Source organism: Amblyraja radiata, chromosome 11 (genome assembly GCF_010909765.2).
Source record: "Amblyraja radiata isolate CabotCenter1 chromosome 11, sAmbRad1.1.pri, whole genome shotgun sequence".
NCBI lineage: Eukaryota > Metazoa > Chordata > Chondrichthyes > Rajiformes > Rajidae > Amblyraja > Amblyraja radiata.
In genome coordinates this window covers 46,426,249-46,447,586 of record NC_045966.1, presented here as the reverse complement: position 1 = coordinate 46,447,586, position 21,338 = coordinate 46,426,249, and positions in this window count along the sequence as shown.

The following is a 21,338-nucleotide window of genomic DNA, read 5'->3' as shown; positions in this document are numbered from 1 at the left end:
TAAGGCAAAAATCAAAGGGCAAAAGTCAAACATCAACCTCTGCCTCAATCAAGATCTGCTTGTTCACAGAAGGTTCAGTTTCAGTTGACATGTACAAATTGGCTTTGTTAACAGGCTGTTAGTTTCAACTAGGAAATGTCCCAGTTAATTAAATTGCCCTTTTCCCAGAATACACTGAAACTCTTTGGGCGGCACAGTGTCGCAGCTGATACCTCACAGTGATCCGGGTATGACCCTGACTATGGGCGATGTCTGTGTGTAGTTTGCATGTTCTTCAGGTGATCTGGTTTCTTCCCACATCCAAAAACATCCAGGTTTGTAGGTTAATTGGACTGTAAATTGTCCCTAGTATTGAGGAAGCGGGATAGCATAGAACTAGTGTGAATGGGTCGGAATGGACCAGGTGGGCCGAAGGGCCTGTTTCCATGCTGAATCTCTAAGCTAAGCTAAATTAAACTAAACTAAACATTGCAATATTTCTAAAACTGCCCCCAACAGAAGAATGCATCAATGGTTAAAAATGTGAGATCTTTTTGTGTTCTTTATTGTTACTAATAAGTGACCAGGAGGAGACACCCCTAATTTTAACATTCAGGGATTTGTGAGTTTACAAAATGCACTGATTGATATTGAATTACACAACTGATGTTGTTTCCATCTTCAGAGATAACTATTATTTTTTATTAATTACCTAGAAAGGAAAAAGGTTGTGAGGCAGCATCTCTGGAGAATATGGATGGGTGATGTTTTCGGCTAGGACCCTTCTTCAGACAGAAAAGCATGTTCTTTTTTCACAGGCGGCACAGTAGCACAGAGGCAGAGTTGCTGCCTGACAGTGGCATTGACTCGGGTTTGATTCTGACTGTTGTTGCTGTCTGTATGGAGTTTGTACGCTCTCCCTATGATCGCATGGGATTTCTCCGGGGGTTCTGGTTTCCTGCCACACTCCAAAGATCTACAGGTTTATAGGTTAATTGGCTTCGGTATAATTGTAAACTGACCCTAGTATGTAGGATAGTGTTAGTACATGGGGATCGCTGGTTGGCGTGGACTCGGTGGGCCGAAGGGCCTGTTCCCATGCTGTATTGCTAAAGTCTAATGTCCTTTTAATCATTAATTGCTATATGTTTTCTTGAGAAGTGAGGAAGTTGATGTGCTAGTTATGTTCTTTACCTAATAACCGCAATTTTAAAGGACCTATTGGTGTGTGCGTATACCTATAGATGTTCACAATTAGACATTCATTTTCACTTCACAAACGTTCTCCTAGGTTCCTAGGAGAGTGTGTAGGATAGTGCTAGTATACGGGGTGATCGCTGGTTTGCGCATAGCCTGTTTCCATGCATTCAGGAAGTTTCCACATTGGATGCTTTCCTTGTTAAGGCTTAAACAAGTGAGAGTCAGAAGAATGTGAAAATTAAGGACACAAAGAAAGTTGACACAATTAAAGTTTCCAAAATTAAATCACTGGGAAATTAAGAGAGCTTCACACTTTGTGCAATTAAACCTGCTTCTTGCTGTCATGAAGATGGCAGAAACATTTTGCTAATGATCAGACTCAGGAGAATTCTGCAGGATGTAACAGGAGGGTCTGCTGACTGGCGATGACAGGTCCATTGTGAAAATTAAAATGTACTGTATAAGCACAAAATAATGGCCTTCAAAGCAACCTCCAGAGTATTACAACATAGCATCTGATCCTGATACCCTCTCCTCTATCACTCATGAATACCAGCATTGACTCGTGCAAAGACCTCTGGTTGTCTATTGAAAAATACAGAATAATGAGGAAATCCAAATCCTAGAGTTGGAAAAACAAATTCAATATATATCAGAAATAGGAAGAGATATGTGGAAAATCGGAAATGAAAAAAACAGAAAGCAGTGGAAATTCACAAGGGGTTACATAAGAAAACACGAGAGGAAGTTATGCAGGGCATGTATAAAATATGAGTTGGGCCACAGCTGGAATACTGTGTACGTTTCTGATCAGCAAATTACAGGAAGGATGTGAAACCATAAAAGAGGTTGCAGAGGAGATTTACAATGATATTTCTGGGGAAGGACAGCTCCAGTTATGAAGAAAGATTGCTTGTGCCGAACTGATTCTCCCTAGAACTGGCGAGGCACCTGGATAATATTTGCTTTATTTGGCAACGGGCTCAGTAACTAGGGAGTAGAGATTTAAGGAAACTATCAACAGATCAGAAAAAAATTAAAATGTCTTGATTATAGCTTTTTATTAGCATGCATGAAAATGTTGGACAAATGGCCTCATTCTGTGCTATAATGTTCAATTATTTCATAAATCAGTGACTGATGGAGAAGGGAAGAACAATATCTCATGTTATAGGAATACAGAGTGAACTAAAATAGTAAGATTAAACGAGAACTTACCAGTTTGAAGTTTGATCTTTATTTTATGAGGAGTTACGTTGGTGATTTTGTGAAGAAGACCCGTCAGTGCGCATGCACTTTAATCTTCAAAGCAGCAGTATGCTTTCACAGATAACAGAATATTTGAAGTAACATAGTAAGATCAGTAACATGAGAACTACCATATGACCTTTATGAGAGAGAGGGTTGGGCGTGGTGGGCACGTAATCACCAGCGTAACTCCTCATAAAATAAAGATCAAACTTCAAACTGGTAAGTTCTCGATTAATCTTACTATTTTACTTCGGAGTCACGCGAGTGATTCCGTGAAGAGTTCAAAGCTCTGTGATTTCATGCCGCAGATTCAAATCCCGGCGTCTCACTGCATCGATTAACTCAGAATGAGTGAATAATCAACAATGCATTAACCATAACATTGATTCAAATGTATTAATGGCTTATGTGAATAAAGCAATCAATAGCAACCCCTCAATCAGGGGAGGCTAAAAGTGAACGCTAAACAGAATGGGCAAACAGCCCGGTTTCGGCAATCAGCCTATGGTAAAACAATTTTTGAAAATCCATTCACTTGACCATCCTGCGGTCGTGTGGATATGCTCGATGGGAACGTCCATTCTGCCCTGATGGAATGAGATGTAAAATCATCAGTGTCAATACCTGCATAAAACCAGAACCTGCTTCAGCCACCTTGAAATAGTCTGAACTGATTTTTTCTTGTGTGATTGTTTGTGGCTAAAAAACAATGCTGATTCCACACCTCGTAGGGTTCTGGTGGCCTTGATATAATATAGCAAACCTGCCCTCACACATAGACATGAGTCCATGGGGTATGTCGAAATACGATCTTAATCCTGCCACCCTTGGTCTGCTCTGCTTGTGTAGATCAGAGTGTAGAACATAATGGCATCTGCAGCCATTTCCATCCTATCTAGCCGCAGCTTCTGCAATGTCTGCCCTCGTTGTCATGACTAAGGATGTAGCTGGCTTTGGTGAAGTATTGTTAACCCAATGTCAATATCCCATACTGCGTATATGTGTACTGGGAGAACTGGTGTTAAAGACATTGTTTAGAAACTCGATACCCGGGGTTGAAATAAAACCCGACTGGAAGACGTCAGTAATATGTGCCATATTAAATGTAACATGAAGATTAAACAAACCCCCTTCCCATCTCCTGATTAGGAAAGTACTGCTTTTCTGATGCTCTCCCTGCAATCTGCAGTGAGCACATGAATGGCTCGATGTGACAACCTGAGCCGTAAGGCAGTCCCTTGAGAATGTGTAAATCAATAATCGTTTTATTATGCAGAGGCTGGTTTCCTGAACCAAAGTTTGAACCAGCAAAGTTTTCATTTCTTTAGACTAACCTTATACAGTTGGATTATCATGCCCGACGGAAGCGGGAAGCATGTCTGCACAGCCAGTCAGACAGTACGAAAACTAAAGCGAGATCGTGCTGACTTTATTTCATGACCCTACTGATGAGGCAAAATGTAGGAAGGCATAAAAGAACATTCCTCCTTCTTGTGGCGAGAATATATCTCTCACCACTGTTATGCCACATATTTTTGCAATCAGTGAAAAAGCATGAACCATATTTTCATAAATACTTTGTGATTCAACACTTATTCTGTGTTGTCCTGAATCCTTTACTTGATTGCCATGTGACTAACATCTGACACCACCGTAGTGTATTAACTTGAAGTTGGGCTTGTAGATTATGTATTCGCTCAATAGCCCTTTACCCATGGGATGCATCTAGCGTCTATAGCTAGTTGATACCACCAACTGAAGAATTGGCAACTCATGCAAATCTCCTGCACCTCCAACTGGAGATGACATTCGCAATTTTTTCCCCATCTTAGAGCACTTAGCTGGAGCAATGCTGAATACTGTGTGTTCATCATTGTGACTTAGGTAGCTTCAGCTGTTCAAAGCATAAGCTTGTTAACAATCACCCACATGTCATTAGAGAGATTGCTACTTTCCTGACTTGCACAGCTGAGTCACAGCTACTATATTGCCAATACTCTAGATGAATAGAATTGACCTTTAACAGGATTCTATTAACTCCCATCTTGTGCCCCAAGGCGGAGTCATAACTAATCAATAGTTAAAGATAAATCCCAATGACCAACAAGTCTATTAGGTAACAACTTAAAGTTAGCTGGATAGCTGAGCCCAATTTCGCAAATATAGTTTGAGACTGAACCGGTGATTTTTACCAAAATACAGCGTTAGAATATCATCCAGACAAACATAACAAGTGTTTTCGAACTCAGAGTCGAAACACCGATTTTATAATTTGTTAACTAACCTGTGAATATAGTTTATCCCATTTTGCAATGTTTTACTGGTATTAGTACAGTTAAACGGTCTTTTTTATAATGAACAGGCCACTCCTGCCATCATTCCATGGGTGCTTTGCACGACAACTCTGCCCAATTTTCGAACCTGTCTGGAAAACCGACAATTCTGGCTCTAATTCCAAACTTGTTTGGAATGCTAGCATTGTGCCTTCTAAGCAGATGACCATGCTTTTATCCTTTGTATGCTGTACAAACAAGTGTAAATATCCCCAACTTGTGAGTGGTCCACTTACCCATGTTTAGGAAGTGCCAGACCCACCTTGTTGAGTAGGACTGGTAGGGTGCTTGAAACCTGTGCCCAGCTGTCCTGCTGCCACCAGCTTCAGTGAACCGCCCACTGCCGATGCAGGCATAGGGTGCGTTGTCGCCAAATGATGAACTCTGCCGTTCATCCGTGGTCCCGCTGCAGAGCGCCAGCTGCGCATCTGCGTCGACGGCAGGCTTGTTCCTGTTCCAAACCCGGGATCTGCACCTCTCTTGTAGGGATACCTTCTCAGATTTGCCGACCACCGGTGGCTAAACCTTGCTGCATCTCGGACAGCTGCCCTTTCTAGTGAACGCAGTCATTCCTGAGCCTAGCAGCATTTGTTGAAGATTCATTTCCTGGGCACGCATGCCATGCCCATCTGACCCCATATCAGCTGGTTCACTGCCGGCACCTTAAGGCAACACGCAGTTCCCCGGAGTCTCGTGTTTCTTTGCGGTCTCATCCATCGTGAGCTCCTGTAGCTGATGGGAGACTAAATAATTTATCGTGGAGGCCAACTCATCTCCCAGTGGATCTCCTGACTCTGACGGGACAGCGAATCGTACTGCCAAGGATGGGACATCTGGCAGCTGCCATTCTTCACCTGGATTGAACTCACCGTCAGAGTCGGGGTCAGAACTCAGCTGACCCATGGCATGCGCCTCATCAATGAGGGTGCTATCGAGCAGCCCTTTAGTAGGTGCTGCTAGCGCGGCCTCTTCTCCAGCCTACCGCCGACACCACTCCTGCTCCTGGAGTGTGCCCTGGTGAAACAACCTCTGTAAGAGGTGCTCCATTTGGGATAACCGTTGAAAAAACGGTATCCAGCCCCGGAGAGGAATTCTCCGCTACTGACTCTGGCTAGTCAGTGGGTCGAACAGACATGCTGCTGGCCTTACGCCCGACTGGCGCTGGCTCTGTGCTTTGCAGCACCCAAGTCTGCAGTTGCCCCGCTCCCGACCGGCGACTGTGCAGGGGTATGAGGCAGCCGTTCACAGACCGCACTCCCGCGGCTGTCTACCGATTTTCTTGCAGCTTGCCTCTTTCCCTTGGTCATCTTGTCCATGGCATTGTCCTGGAAGAAATACACAGCACAGCACCACAGCAAAACAACCCGAACTTCAGCTAAGTTTGTGCCAATTACCTGGAGATTTAAATCCTCATACCCTCTGTGCGCCAATGAGGCTGGTGCGCTCACACACTATGCTGCCCTGTCCCAGGCGCCGCTGGCGTGGCCTTTACCATAGGCCCGTGCTGACACACTGAGCAGTCCTGTTCCAGGTGCTGCTGGCGCGGCCTGTACCATAGGCGCGCGCTCATACACTAAGCAGTCCTGTCCCAGGTGCTGCTGGCGCGGCCTGTTACATAGGCCCGCGTTCACACTCGAAGCAGTCCTGTCCCAGGTGTTGCTGGCATGGCCTGAACCATAGGCCCGCGCTGGTGCCTGTGAAGGGTTAAAAAGTAACAACAAAAAGCACCCAAATACATACTTATTTCACCAAGGGATTCCTTTCTGCCCGATTCCTCCGAGTTCAATAGGGCTGTTTGACTCTATCTGTGATTGCACCCCATGCCTGGGGCCCACAGATCGATGATTCTGTGAGCCACTGACTTCACTGTCAGCAACTCCAGCCGTAGCCCCACCCACCTGCGTGTTTTACCCGGCCCTGGGAACACAGCAGGTTTGAAACACTGACCGTTTGTCCGTGGCTTTAAACGCAAAAATCCCGACATCACCCGACTATCCGCTTTCGGGATCTGAACCGGGGTCTCCCCACAGCCCGTAGTCGGTCCACTCGCCGGACTTCGCCAAATCCTGCAGGATACTTCTGTGAAGAGAAATTCCTGCACAAATATCAACCCTGGTAAGTAATAAAACTCTTACCTGCAGGTTTCAACATACCGTTGGCAGAGAGCGAAGCCCTGCACATCCGGTGCCTTGCCATGCAAACGACGTAATGACGTGCATGCGCACTAGCGGGTCTTCTTCACGGAATCACTCACGTGACTCCGAAGTAAAATCGTGAACAATATCTCATGTTATACGAATACAGAGTGAACTAAAATCTTAATTCTTGGCACTCATTTAGATGTGCACTTTATGATTTCAATAGTTCTTGGTTCCAATAGCATGGTATTTGCTGTTTGCCATACATCCTGATCAACCTTCCTTCTGTAGAAACAAAGAATTACAGATGCTATTTTATACAAAGATAGACACAATGTGTCATAAAATCATAGAGTCATAGGGTCATACAGCATGGAAACAGGCCCTTCAGCCCAACTTGCCCTCACCGTCCAACATGTTCCATCTAGGTCCAGAGCCTCCTCCATTGTCAGAGTGAGGCCCAGAACAAATTGGAGGAACAGCACATTATATATTGCTTGGGAAGCTTACACCCCAGTGGTATGAACATTGACTTCTCTAACTTCAAATAGCCCTTGATTTCCCTCTATCTCCATCCCCTCCCCCTTCCAAGTACTCCCACCAGTCTTACTGTCTCCGACTACATTCTATCTCTGTCCCGCCCACTCCTCTGACATCAGTCAGAATAAGGGCCTCAACCCGAAACATCACCCATTCCTTCACTCCAGAGATGCTGCCTGTCCTGCTGAGTTATTCCAGCATTTTGTGTCTATGTTCCATCTACACTATGTCTATGTTTGGCCCATATGCCTCTCATGGAAGGAATTGCAGATGCTGGTTTACACCGACGATAGACACAAATTGCTGGAGTGACTCAGCGGGGCAGGTAGCATCTATGGCGATAAGGAATGGGTGATGTTTTTGGTCGAGACCCTTCTTCAGACTGAGTCAGGGGAGAGGGAAATTGGAGATATAGAAGGGCAAGTTGTGAGAACGTCAGATCAAAGCAGATAACGCTCAAGGTAATGTAAGATGGTTCATTGTTGGCTGAGGGGAGGGTGACAACTAGGCATACAAACAGTTACATTAATCAGGAGGACAGTAAAACTAGTTGGAGAACTAGGGTGGGGAGGGCAGGAAAGAGAGGAAAAGCAAGGGTTAATTGAAGTTAAAGAAATCAGTATTCATACCACTGGGTATGATGCCGAAATATGAGGTGCTGTTACTCCAATTTGCATTTGCCCTCACTCTGACAGTGGAGGAGGCCCAGGATAGAAAGGTCAGTGTGGAAATGGGAGGGGGATTAAAGTGTTTAGCAAATGGCTGATAGTGTACGCCCAGGCGGACTGCGCAAAGGTGTTCAGCGAAACAATCACCGAGTATGCGCTTGGTCTCACTGATATATTGGAGTCCACACCTGGAACAGCTGAGACAGTAGATAAGCTTGGAGGAGTTGCAAGTGAACCTCTGCCTCACCTGAAATGACTGTCAGGGTCCTTGTATGGAGTTGAGGGAAGAGGTCTAGGGACAGGTGTTGCGTCTCCTGTGGTTGCATGGGGAAGTACCTGGGCAGGGGGTTGTTTGGGTGGGAATGGATGAATTAACCAGGGAGTTGCGGAGGGATCAGTCTCTGCAGAAATCGGAAAGGGGTGGAAATGGAAACATGTGGCTAGTGGTGAGATCCCGTTGGATATGGGAAAAAAATGGCAGATGATTATGCGTAGTGTGCAAAGGCTGATGGGATGGAAGGTGAAGAATAGAGGGACCCTGTCCCTGTTATGACTTGGGGGAGGGGGTGCAAGAGCAGAGCTGAGGGATACCGAGGAGACGCATGCGAGGTCCTCATCTATAATGGGAGAGGGAACTCCAATTGCCAATAAGATCCAGGCCTAATAGGAAACTACAGACTACTTCTTGAAAAATATGCCAAACTTAATTGAGACTGAAGTAGGGTTCCGACCCAAAACGATATCTACCCATGTTAGACAATAGACAATAGACAATAGGTGCAGAAGTAGGCTATTTGGCCTTTCGAGCCAGCACCGCCATTCAATGTAATCATGGCTGATCATCCCCAATCAGTACCCTGTTCCTGCCTTCTCCCCATATCCCCTGACTCCGCTATCTTTAAGAACCCTATCTAGCTCTCTTGAAAGTGTCCAGAGAACTGGCAGATAATTCCACAGACTCACAACCCTCTGTGTGAAAAGGTGTTTCCTCATCTCTGTTCTAAATAGCTTACCCCTTATTCTTAAACAGTGGCCCCTGGTTCTGGACTCCCCCAACATCAGGAACATGTTTCCTGCCTCTAACATGTGCAAAGCCTTAATAATCTTAACAAATCCTTAATAAACCCTTATATGTTTCAATAAGATATCCTCTCATCCTTCTAAACCCCAGAGTATAAAAGCCCAGCCGTTCCATTCTCTCAGCATATGAGAGTCCCGCCAGCCCGGGAATTAACCTTGTAAACCTATGCTGCACTACCTTAATAGCAATAGTGTCCTTCCTCAAATTATGGGACCTAAACTGCACACGATACTCCAGGTGTGGTCTCACTAGGGCCCTATACAACTGCAGAAGGACCTCTTTGCTCCTATACTCAACTCCTCTTGTTATGAAATCGAACATGTCATTCGCTTTCTTCACTGCCTGCTATACCTGCATGCTTACTTTCATTGACTGATGAACAAGGACCCCCAGATTCCGTTGTACTTTCCCTTTTCCCAACTTGACACCATTTAGATAATAATCTGCCTTCCAAATTTTGCTACTAAAGTGGATAACCTCACATTTATCCACATTATACTGCATCTGCCATGCATCTGCCCACTTACCCAACCTGTCCAAGTCACCCGGCATTCTCATAGCATGCTCCTCACAGTTCACACTGCCACCCAGCTTGTGTCATCTGCAAATTTGCTAATGTTACTTTGAATCCTTTCATCTAAATCATTGATGTATATTGTAAATAGCTGCAGTCCCAGCACCGAGCCTTGCGGTACCCCACTAGTCACTGCCTGCCATTCTGAAAGGGACCCCTTAATCTCTACTTTTTGTTTCCTGTCTACCAATCAATTTTCTATCCATGTCAGCACTCTACCCCCAATACCATGTTCTCCTGAGATGCTGTCTGACCCGTTGTGTTACTCCAGCACTTTGTGTTAGTTTTTTGGTAATCACACATCTGCAGTTCCTTGTTTCTGCCAAACCTTATTGTTTGGTGAATTAAAACAAAAAAACTGTACAAATGAGTATTCATTTCACTCAAAGTTTGCTTAAAATAACAAAATAATTCCACTAGGTTCAACATATAATAACGTGCTAAAGTATTTCATGATCTACTTTGTTTCATTTGAAATGCTCATCAAATCTATCACTGGGCCCCAGTCCATTTCAGCTCGCTTGTTTTTTATTCCAATAACGGTCAGATAATTTACTTGCACCTTAAGAAACATTCAATATTTTCCTGGAGTTCATTAATGTTATAATATTGCTTTCGAACACGAGAATGTTCAGTTGCAATGTGCAAGGGACTTGATTTTGTTAGGTGTTTATTGATTTTAATCAATGCAAGTCCTAAGAGTGCAACAAAATATTGTAAGTAGTCCTTCACATCTTCAAACCATTGCAAAGTATTTTGCAGTCAATTAGGAATGACTACTTGAGAATACTTGTTATTAGGTCACAGGTGTTAGGAGTAGAATTAGGCCATTCATAGAAACATAGAAACATAGAAAATAGGTAGAGGAGGAGCCAGCACCGCCATTCATTGTGATCATGGCTGATCGTCCCCTATCAATAACCTTGCTTGCCTTCTCCCCATATCCCTTGACTCCACTAGCCCCTAGAGCTCTATCTAACTCTCTCTTAAATCCATCCAGTTACTTGGCCTCCACTGCCCTCTGTGACAGGGAATTCCATAAATTCACAACTCTCTGGGTAAAAAAGTTATTTCTCACCTCAGTCTTAAATGACCTCCCCATTATTCTAAGACTGTGGCCCCTGGTCCTGGTCTCGCCCAACATTGGGAACATTTTTCCGGCATCTAGCTTGTCCAGTCCTTTTATCATTTTATATGTTTCCATAAGATCCCCCATCATCCTTCTAAACTCCAGTGAATACAAGCCTAGTCTTTTCAATCTTTCCTCATATGACAGTCCCGCCATCCCAGGGATCAATCTCGTGAACCTACGCTGCACTGCCTCAATCACAAGGATGTCCTTCTTCAAATTAAGAGACCAAAACTGTACATAATACTCCAGATGTGGTCTCACCAGAGCCCTATACAACTGCAGAAGAACCTCTTTACTCCTATACTGAAATCCTCTTGTTATGAAGGCCAACATTCCATTAGCTTTCTTCACTGCCTGCTGTACCTGTAAGCCAACTTTCAGTGACCGGTGTACAAGGACACCCAGGTCTTGCTGCACCTCCCCCTTACCTAACCTAACCCCATTGAAATAATAATCTGCCCCCTTGTTTTTGCCGCCAAAGTGGAAAACCTCACATTTATCTATATTATACTGCATCTGCCACACATCTGCCTGCTCACTCAACCTGTCCAGGTCACCTTGCAACCTCCTAACATCCTCTTCACAGTTCACACTGCAATATACTTTATGTGCAGCTTTGTGTCATCCGCAAACTTGCTAGTGTTGCTCCTAATTCCCTCTTCCAAATCATTAATATATATGGTAAACAGTTGTGGCCCCAACACCGAGCCTTGTGGCACTCCACTCGCCACTGCCTGCCATTCTGAAAATGACCCGTTCACTCCTACTCTTTGCTTCCGGTCTGCCAACCAATTTTCTATCCATGTCAACACCCTACCCCCAATACCATGTGCTCTAATTTTAGTCACCAGTCTCCGTGCCGGACCTTATCAAAGTCTTTCTGAAAGTCTAGATACACTACATCCACTGGCACCCTTTCATCCATTTTACTTGTCACATCCTCAAAAAATTCCAGAAGATTAGTCAAGCATGATTTCCCTTTCATAAATCCATGTTGACTTGGACTAATCATTTTACTGCTATCCAAATGCCCCATTATTACCTCTTTAATAATTGACTCCAGCATCTTTCCCACCACCGAAGTCAGGCTAACTGGTCAGTAATTTCCCATTTTCTCTCTCGCTCCTTTCTTGAAAAGTGGGATAACATTAGATATCCTCCAATCCACAGGAACTGATCCTGAATCTATTGAACATTGGAAAATGATCACCAATGCGTCCACTATTTCTAGAGCCACCTCCCTGATGACCCTGGGATGCAGACCATCAGGCCCAGGGGATTTATCATCCTTCAGTCCCATTAGCCTACGCAATACTATTTCTCGCCTAATGACATTTTATTTCAGTTCCTCTACCCCCTTAGATCCTCTGTCCTCCAGTACATCTGGGAGATTGTTTGTGTCTTCCTTAGTGAAGACAGATCCGAAGTACCTATTCAACTCTTCTGCCATTTCCTTGTTGCCCATAATAATTTACATTTGACTTTGCTACTCTTTTTCCCTTAACATATCTAAAGAAGCATTTATTGTCCTTCTTTATATTCCTGGCCAGCTTCCCTTCATACTTCATCTTTTCAGCCCGTATTGCCCGTTTTGTTTCCTTCTGTTGTCCTATGAAAGTTTCCCAATCCTCTGGCTTTCGGCTACTCTTGCCACAGTTGCCTCCTACTCCCCTTAGAATCTTTCTTCCTTTTTGGAATGAAATGATCCTGCGTCGTCCGGATTATGCCCAGAAATTCCTGCCATTTCTGTTCAACCATCATTCCTGCTTGGATCCCTTTCCAGTCTACCATGGCCAGTTCCCCTCTCATGCCTTCATAGTCCTCTTTGTTCAACTGCATCACTGACACTTCTGATTTAACCTTCTCCTTCTCAAATTGCAGATTGAAACTAATCATATTATGATCACTACCTCCAAGCGGTTCCTTTACTTCGAGTTCTCTTATCATATCTGGTTCATTGGACAACACTAAATCCAGAATTGCCTTTTCTCTGGTCGGCTCCATTACAAGCTGCTTTAAGAATCCATCTCAGAGGCATTCGACAAACGCTCTTTCTTGGGATCCTGAACCAACCTGATTTTCCCAGTCTAGCTGCATATTGAAATACCCCATCACCACAGTGGCATTACCTTTGTTACATGCCAGTTTTAACTCCTGCTGCAACTTACACCCTACATTGGGCTACTATTTGGGGGTCATTTGGCCCATCAAGTCTACTCTGCCATTCAACCATGGCTAATCTATATCACACTCCAAATCCCATTCTCCTGCCTTTTCCCCATAACCTCTGACACCTGTACTAATCAAGAATCTATATATCTCTACCTTAAAAATATCCACTGACTTGGCCTCCACTGACTTAGCCTCAAAGAATTCCACAGATTTACGACCTTCTGACTAAAGACATTTCTCCTCATCTCCTTCTTAAAAGAATGTACTTCCTAAAATAACATTTTTGCAATGTTAATAACATGGGCCACTAATTTGCTCATATCACAAACACGAGTGTTGGATCTGTCAAACCAGAATCACCAGATATAATCCACATAGTCGTGCTCCTAACTGGATCACATGACCACTGTGCTGATCTCACTTCCCACTGTGTCCTTGGACTGGGTGGGAGATCGCGAGAGTGATTAAACCTCAGGCATGGAGGTATGGAAGCGTTATTAGACAAATGGGTTCTCGAGGATTTAAATCAATGATTGGAGAAAGGATGTTACACAGAAACTATGTTTATTAAAGTATAGTGCGTTGTTGGGGATAAGGCCTGGTTTGGCAGTTACCACACTGATGCTTGCAGTAGGGTGAACTCAGGTGATATGATTTATTTACAGTGACAAGAAAGTACAGGTACGCATGGGGGGAATGACCCTCATCGTCAGAGCACATGCATGGAGGCGATGGTGATCTAGGGCTTGTCCCAGCACCTCAATGGTGTGGTGACCTCAGGCTTTTCCCTGCATATCACCCTTGCTTCGAGAGAAGACTCTGGCAGTCCCGGGCTGATCCTGGTGGCTCAGCTTTGGGCTTAAAAGGGTGACACTGAAGGTCTCAGGCTTATCCTGACAGCTCAGTCTTTGCCTCTATCTTTGGGTGCAGTCCTCCATTGTCTGTGAGCTAGAATAATAATAATATAATAATAATATATTTTATTGTCATTGCACAGAGGTGCAACGAGATTTGGTATGCAGCTTCCATCCGATGTCATGACTTATTCAACTGTATGAAGTTTGTATGTTCTCCCCGTGACCGAGTGGGTTTTCCCTGGTTGCTCTGGTTTTCTCTCACATTCCAAAGACTTACAGGTTTGTAGGCTAATTGGCTTTGGTAAAAGATTATAAATTATCCCTAGTGTGTCAGATAGTGCTCGTGTACGAGGATGGGCCAAAGGACTTGTTTCCGTGCCGTATCTCTAAACTGAACTAAACAGCTGCTAAGTGGAATGAGCATAGATGGCTACTTGATAGCTTGCATGGCCATGGTAGGCTGAAGGGCCTGTTATTATGCAGTACGCCTCTATGAACAGAAACATACAAGTTTTTTATTTCTCTTCCTGTGTCCATTCAGTTGTGTTTCTGGTCAGTGGTGACTCCCAGAAACGAACACAAAGTGCTGGTGAAACTCAACTGGTCAGGCAGCATCCCTGGAGAACATGGATGGGTGACATTTTGGGTTGGGGCCCTTCTTCAGACTTTCTTCAGACCCTTCTTTCGACAACACTCCCAACGTGTTGGTGGCAGGTGACATGGAGACGGTAATGTTGTTCAGTTTACATCAATGTGGTTCAGGGTCTTGACATTGTTTATTTTCCTTACATTCCCCCTCTCATTATTAACAGCCAAAAGCCTGCCTCCAATTTCCTCTTCAGCACAAAAAAGCAGGAAGATGGATATGACAGAAAACCCCCCCTGCTTTTTTCACTGTTGCTATAACATTCAGCATTTAAATGCTAACGATTCACATAGGAATAATACAGCATGATTCTTGATTCAAAAGGGATAATAACTTAGAGCAATGGAGAGAGTGAAAAATATATAATTTTTCCAGCGCAGACAAATAAAGTTCACGCACACTAGCTGATAGATTGATTGACTCCCTTGCCTTTGAATAATACTCAGCGGAACATTTTTTTTTCCTTTCTTTCCTTTTTAATTGAATCTTGCTTATGAAACTCATCATTAGGTGACAAGAGATGACTTCATACACTGAGGAGGCGCATCAGCATCAATGGCTTGTGCTATCGTTCGTGCAGGTTAGCAAAACTGTTAACCACCTCATTGTAAAGATGAATGGAAATGGAGGTACTAAGTGCCAGGTACCTGTCCTCCTACCAAATACACCTTTCACTTCAAGACCCCTGCGATTTGCGTTTTTTGGTTAGGAAATTACTTGTTGTATGATTCTGGGTGGGCGGCTATGCGATGGTGAATAAAATTGTTTAAATGGATCAAGCTGGTGAACAATGGGTGTATCTTGGGATTAGGCGTGGGAAGGAACAATTAAGGAGAAGGATAGCTTGTCGTTGTAATTGGATTGTGATGGGGAAGGAAACAAGAAGGGACAGAGTGAAATAGAGTTTCAGAAAGGCACATTTTATTATGAATCTCTGCTTACATTTCAAACACAATGACTACCTTCCATTAATGCAAAATTTTCATTTACCTTTCAGTTAAACGTTTTGTCTATTCTCGAAAATGAACTCTGGAATCTCCAAGGTTGATGCCTTATTTTTATTTCATGTCTTCTTCAATTTCCGAACATAAATACACTGTATTTGCGTGCAGAATGTGAGAACACTTGGATGAAATGATTTATAAGAAACATTGTGAAAATCTCAGTGTGAGAGAAGCAAGTCTAGCTGCTTCTTGTGTCTCCACTAATGAGTTTTGCTGCCTCATATCTCTCTTTGATGTAATGCTTCTGCTGTCGAAGAGGTTTGACCTAAGACTTGCCACGTGTACTTAGACAGTCCCTCGGGACTGATGATGACTTGTTTCGATTCCAGGTTCTGAAATGGCTAATGAGGCTAACATGGAAACTGCAGACACTTCAACCTCTGTGTGCTCTCAATACTTGCTTTAAGCAACTCAATACCTCCTTCTTTCCTCTGACTGGCCATAGGTCAGAGGTTCTCAGGAGTCAGTGGTCATGCCGTAGTTCTCCAAGTAAATATTGACCTCATACTTAATTCATTTTCATTGCCGACCTAGTATTCTCTTCCCATGACAGAGCATGGAAACACCTATTGGTTTGAGGAGTCTAGTGTGGTACATACAAATGATACAGCCTGCCCAATGTAAAAGATTGAGTATGACCAGAGCCTTAATATTGGGGACGATGGCCTGAGAGAGAATACTGCAAAGTCGGTTCACTTATTCTTCCAGCGATTTTGGAGTTTTCGGTGGAAAGTGTTGGTTGCATCTTTCCATTTCCTCATTTACATCGCCTGCACACTGCAGCACTCTCACGGAGGTATGGGCAAGTTTGATTTCTGGAATTTACTTTGCCTTGGGTGAACAGGTCCTCATTATTTCAGAAGATTTGCTCCATTCCTGTGGGATCATTGTAAGGGATGAGGTGTATCATCGCAAGGAAGCAATTGAGAAATGCTTTGGAGCGATGATAAGTTCAAAGCTTCATAGGAACTGAATTAGGCCATTCAGTCCATCAAGTCTGCTCCTCCATTTGTTCTTGGCTGATCTAATTTTCCTCTCATCCACATTCTCCTGCCTTCTCCCCGTAACCTTTGAAACCATTATTAATCATGAACCTATCGATCTCCAGTTTAAAAAAGAACCAATGACTTGGCCACCAAGAGCTGTTAGTGGCAATGATAGAATGATAAATAAGTCTGAAGAAGGGTCCTGACCTGAAACGCCACACATTCATTTTCTCCAGAGATTTTGCTTGACCCGTTGAATTACTCCGGCACTTTGTGTCTACCTTTGGTCTAAAACAGCATCTACAGGTTGTTGTTTCTACTAATGATAGAGGTCTATCTTGACACTGCTTTTCATTAGAATGCTTTTGGTGTAGACCTATTGATTAATATCACAGCTTGCATACCATCATGGTGTGTCACGCTCCATTCTGACTGAGTCAAAGGATTTGGATGGGGTTGAGAAAGACTATATTCAGTGGTTCGTATGTGCCATACCTAAGCACATCCCCAGTAAGCAAGTTGTACAGAATTGGGCGGCATGGTGGCGCAGCGGTAAAGTTGCCGCCTTACAACGCCAGAGTCCCAGGTTCGATACTGGTTTTGGTGCTTCTCTGTACAGAGTCTGTACGTTCTCCCCATGATCTGTGTGGGTTTTCACCGAGAACTTCGGTTTCCTCCCACACTTCAAAGACATACTGGTTTGTAGGTTAATTGGCTTGGTATAAATGTAAAAATTGTCCCTAGTGTAGGATAGTGTTAATGTTTGGGGATCGCTGGTCGGTGCAGACAACGTGGGCCAAAGGGTCTGTTTCTGCGCTGTATCGCTAAACTAAACTAGTTTACTGATCCTGCGAGAGGCGCCATGTTTTAGCGCCATTTTCAAAGTCCTGTCCACGCTACAGGTATTATGATACTATCATATTTCATTTCTAACTTTCACACAAAAGGATGCAGTGTGCTTGTATAACTCAATGGGTCAGGCAGCATCTCTGCAGAACATGGATAGGAGACATTTTGGGCCGAGACCCTTCTTCAGACCCGGAACGTCACCTATCCGTGTTCTTCAGGGATGCTGAGTTACTCCAGCACTTTGTGTCCTTTTATGTATTAACCAGCACCTCTATACGTTAGACTTGAGAGATACAGCATGGAAACAGGCCCTTTGTCCGACCAAGTCCATGCTGACCAGCGATCACTCCATACACTGACACTACCCGACACACTAGGGGCAGTTTACAGAGGCCAATTAATCTACAAACCTGTACGTCTTTGGCATGTGGGAGCAAACTGGGGCAACCGTAGAAAACCCATGAGATTACAGGGAGAACAGGGTGCAGCCGTAGTCAGGATTGAACCCGGGTCCCTGGTGCTGCAAAGAGGCTGTCCCACTTTGGCGACATAATTGGCGAGTTTAGAAGAGTTTGAAAAAATGACATGTTGAAGACCTTCTTCGACTATGTTGAAGACTAGCTTCGACTACCCTCGGCTACCTTCAACTACCTTCGACAACTTCGGGAAAATTGGACACCGAATAGTGGAGAGTGAAGACGACCTCCTTCGATCTCCTTCGACCTCCCTTCGACTTCCCTTTGACTATGATGAAGACTATCTACGACTACCCTCGACTACCTTTGATTACCTTTGATTACCTATGACTAACATGCCGACCTACTACGACCTACAACGACCTACTACGACCTCCTATGACTAAACCTACGAGCAAAAAAAAGTATTGATTTTTTCCATAGCGACCTTTTTTACTTGCGGACATTTCTTAACATATTGAAAAAAAACGCCGCGACCTAGCTGAGGCCTCGTGTACGCGGAGACCACTCTCAAGCATGAAGGAGAGTTACGAAGAACTCCTACAACCTCGTGTCGACCATGCTGCGAGTATAAGTCGTGGGCAAACTCGCCAGAACCCGCGGATTAGGTCACCCAAGTGGGACAGTCCCTTAAGGCAGCATCTCTACCACTGCGCCACTGTGCCGCTCTTCCCTCAAAAGAGATGCCAGATGACTGGGGGAGAGTGTTCGTGGTACTTATATTCAAGAAGAACAACAGGAATAAACAGGCTAATGTGCTGCTTCCCAAGTGAGCCAAAACTAATAGACTAAGCAGGTGGCAAGGCATAATTCATTGAAATGCAAGATTAAATCACCAATTTTTTACAGGTAATTAGAGTCTGACATTAGCGTAGAATGTGTACACACACTTTGCATACTCATACTGATTAGTGGAAAAGTTCTGAGTGGCAGGTTTAGTCTGCCGTTGGAGAGGCTAGGACAGATCAGTAAAGGTCTGTTAAAGGGAGGTATTATGATTCAATTCTTATGATTGAATTTTCCAAGGGGATAACTAAGTGACTATGTAATAATGGGAGGTAGACAAAAATGCTAGAGAAACTCAGCGGGTGAGGCAGCATCTATGGAGTATATATACTCCATAGATGCTGCCTCAACCGCTGAATTTCTCCAGCAATTTTGTCTATCTTTGATTTTTCCACCACTGCAGTTCTTTCTTAAACATGTCATAATGGTAGTGTAGTTTGATGTTTTCTACAGAGAGCTCAGTAAGGCCTTTGACAAGATGCCACATGGAAAATTGATCCAAAAGTTCATGGAATCAAGGCAACTTGGCAAATTGGCTTGATGATAGGAGGCGGGAAGGTTATGGTTGAAGATTCTATTTTACAATTGGAAGCCTGTGATCAGAAGTGTGCCACATGGATTAGTGCAAGGATACATGTTGTTGGTTATATGCATTCATGATTTTGATGTAAGTGTGGGAGGTATGATTAGTAAGTCTGCAGATGACACCAAAATTGATATCATTACTGATTGTGAGAATACTAGTCAGCTATGGAATGATCTTGATCAGTGGATAAAAAGGGCAGAATCATTGCACATGCAATTTAACATAATATGTGATAACATTTTGGAGAACTGTTAGGCGCTTCCCCCCCCCTGGTGAATGCTATGTACTTACTTCTCTGTTTCTATCCCAAGTACAGGCCTCGTGGCTGTGAGTCTGGAATCGAGGGGTTAAAGGCTCCTGTACTCGATTGGCCCAGCTGCGTCAGGTGACGGGTGACTCATCTGAAGTATAAAGACCAGAGCTTCCCAGAATTCATCTCTTCGTCGTAGACTCTGACTTATGAGCAGACTGTTGGTGGGGGCCGAGGCAGCCGGACCACATGGCATAGAACTTTGTGTATTTTCACCATTCCTTGTTAACATATATTGTGTTGGGACGGATAAGGGCTGACCTTAGAGTTTTCCTGTATTTTGGTTTCAGGGTTGTATCTCTTTGGGCAGGTTTTGGAATCTCCGGTTCGACGGCCCATGGTGTGGCTGGCTGGAGCATTGTTAAATTGTTTGTCGGTTTATCCATATCCCTGACTGGGTTGTTTATATCAGGTTTGAGTTTTGTGTTCCAATGAATTATTAAAACTGTTTTTTGAACCTGAACCTGGTTTTTGACTTGTGTTACGTGGCTCTGAAGTACCTGCATTCGGGAGTCGTAACAAAATGGGGGCTCGTCCTAAGTTTTGAGGAGGGGCTACTTTAGATATGGGATTTAAGGTGAAAGAATTTGTTGAGGCTCCTAGTCGGGAGTTGTTTGATAGATGTACGAAAGAGCATTTGATTTTGCTGGCTGAGAACTATGCCATTACTATTGACAAGCATTCAAAGAAACACTCCATTAAATCGGAGTTGTGGGCTGCGTTGGTGGAGGGTGGAGTTTTACCTGGTGGTGCAGACAGTCCCCCACCTTCTGTTCAGCCAGTTCAGAACATGGAGGCGATCATTAAACTGAAGGAGATGGAGCTTGAGTCACAGAGAATTGCCTCTTTGTTAAAAGAGAGAGAGCTCATGCATGTTCTTGAAATGAAACGGCTTGAGGAGGAAACCAAAAGGGCTGAATTTCAGTTGCGGGCAAAAGAAATAGATAATTCCTGGGTTTCTTCTAGGGAACGGGAGTTTGATATGAGCAAGAACATCCGCCTGGTTCCCCCATTTCGTGAGGAGGATGTGGACAAGTATTTCACAGTGTTTGAACGGGTGGCTTTGTCCTTGAAGTGGCCTAGGGACGTGTGGACCTTGCTATTGCAGTGTGTCTTTGTGGGTAAAGCACGGGAGGTGTACTCGTCTTTATCTGTTGAAAGCAGTCTGGACTATGAGTGTGTGAAGTCTACAGTACTAAGGGCTTATGAATTAGTTCCAGAGGCGTACCGGCAGAAGTTCCGGCGCTTTAGGAAGTTTGATAGTCAGACTTATGTGGAGTTTGCTAGGGAGAAGGAGGCACTTTTTGACAGGTGGTGCGCTTCTCAAGGAGTGAAGGATTTTGAGCTACTGCGGGCCTTGATAATTATGGAAGACTTTAAGAACTGTCTCCCTGAGAGGGTTACTACTTACCTTAATGAGCAGAAGGTGAATGAGGTGTCTAAGGCTGCAGTGTTGGCAGATGAGTATGTATTGACTCATAAATCTGATTTTGTTGGGCGATCCTATAGTATTGGTGCACGGCCGGTTGATCGTGGTGGTGTCGCCGGTGGCAGTGTCAAAGCTGTTTCTGTGCCTGCAAAATGCAGCACGTTGATACAGGGGGAGGTCCGAGCTGATAAGGTTGACGGAAATGTAAGGACTGATGAAGGTCCTGTGTGCTACTATTGTAGAAGGAGAGGGCACATGTTAAAGTCGTGTCCCGTTCTGAAGCAGAAAAATGCAAAGACTGTGGCTTTGGTGGGTGCACAGAAGGCACCTGTCGTACCTGA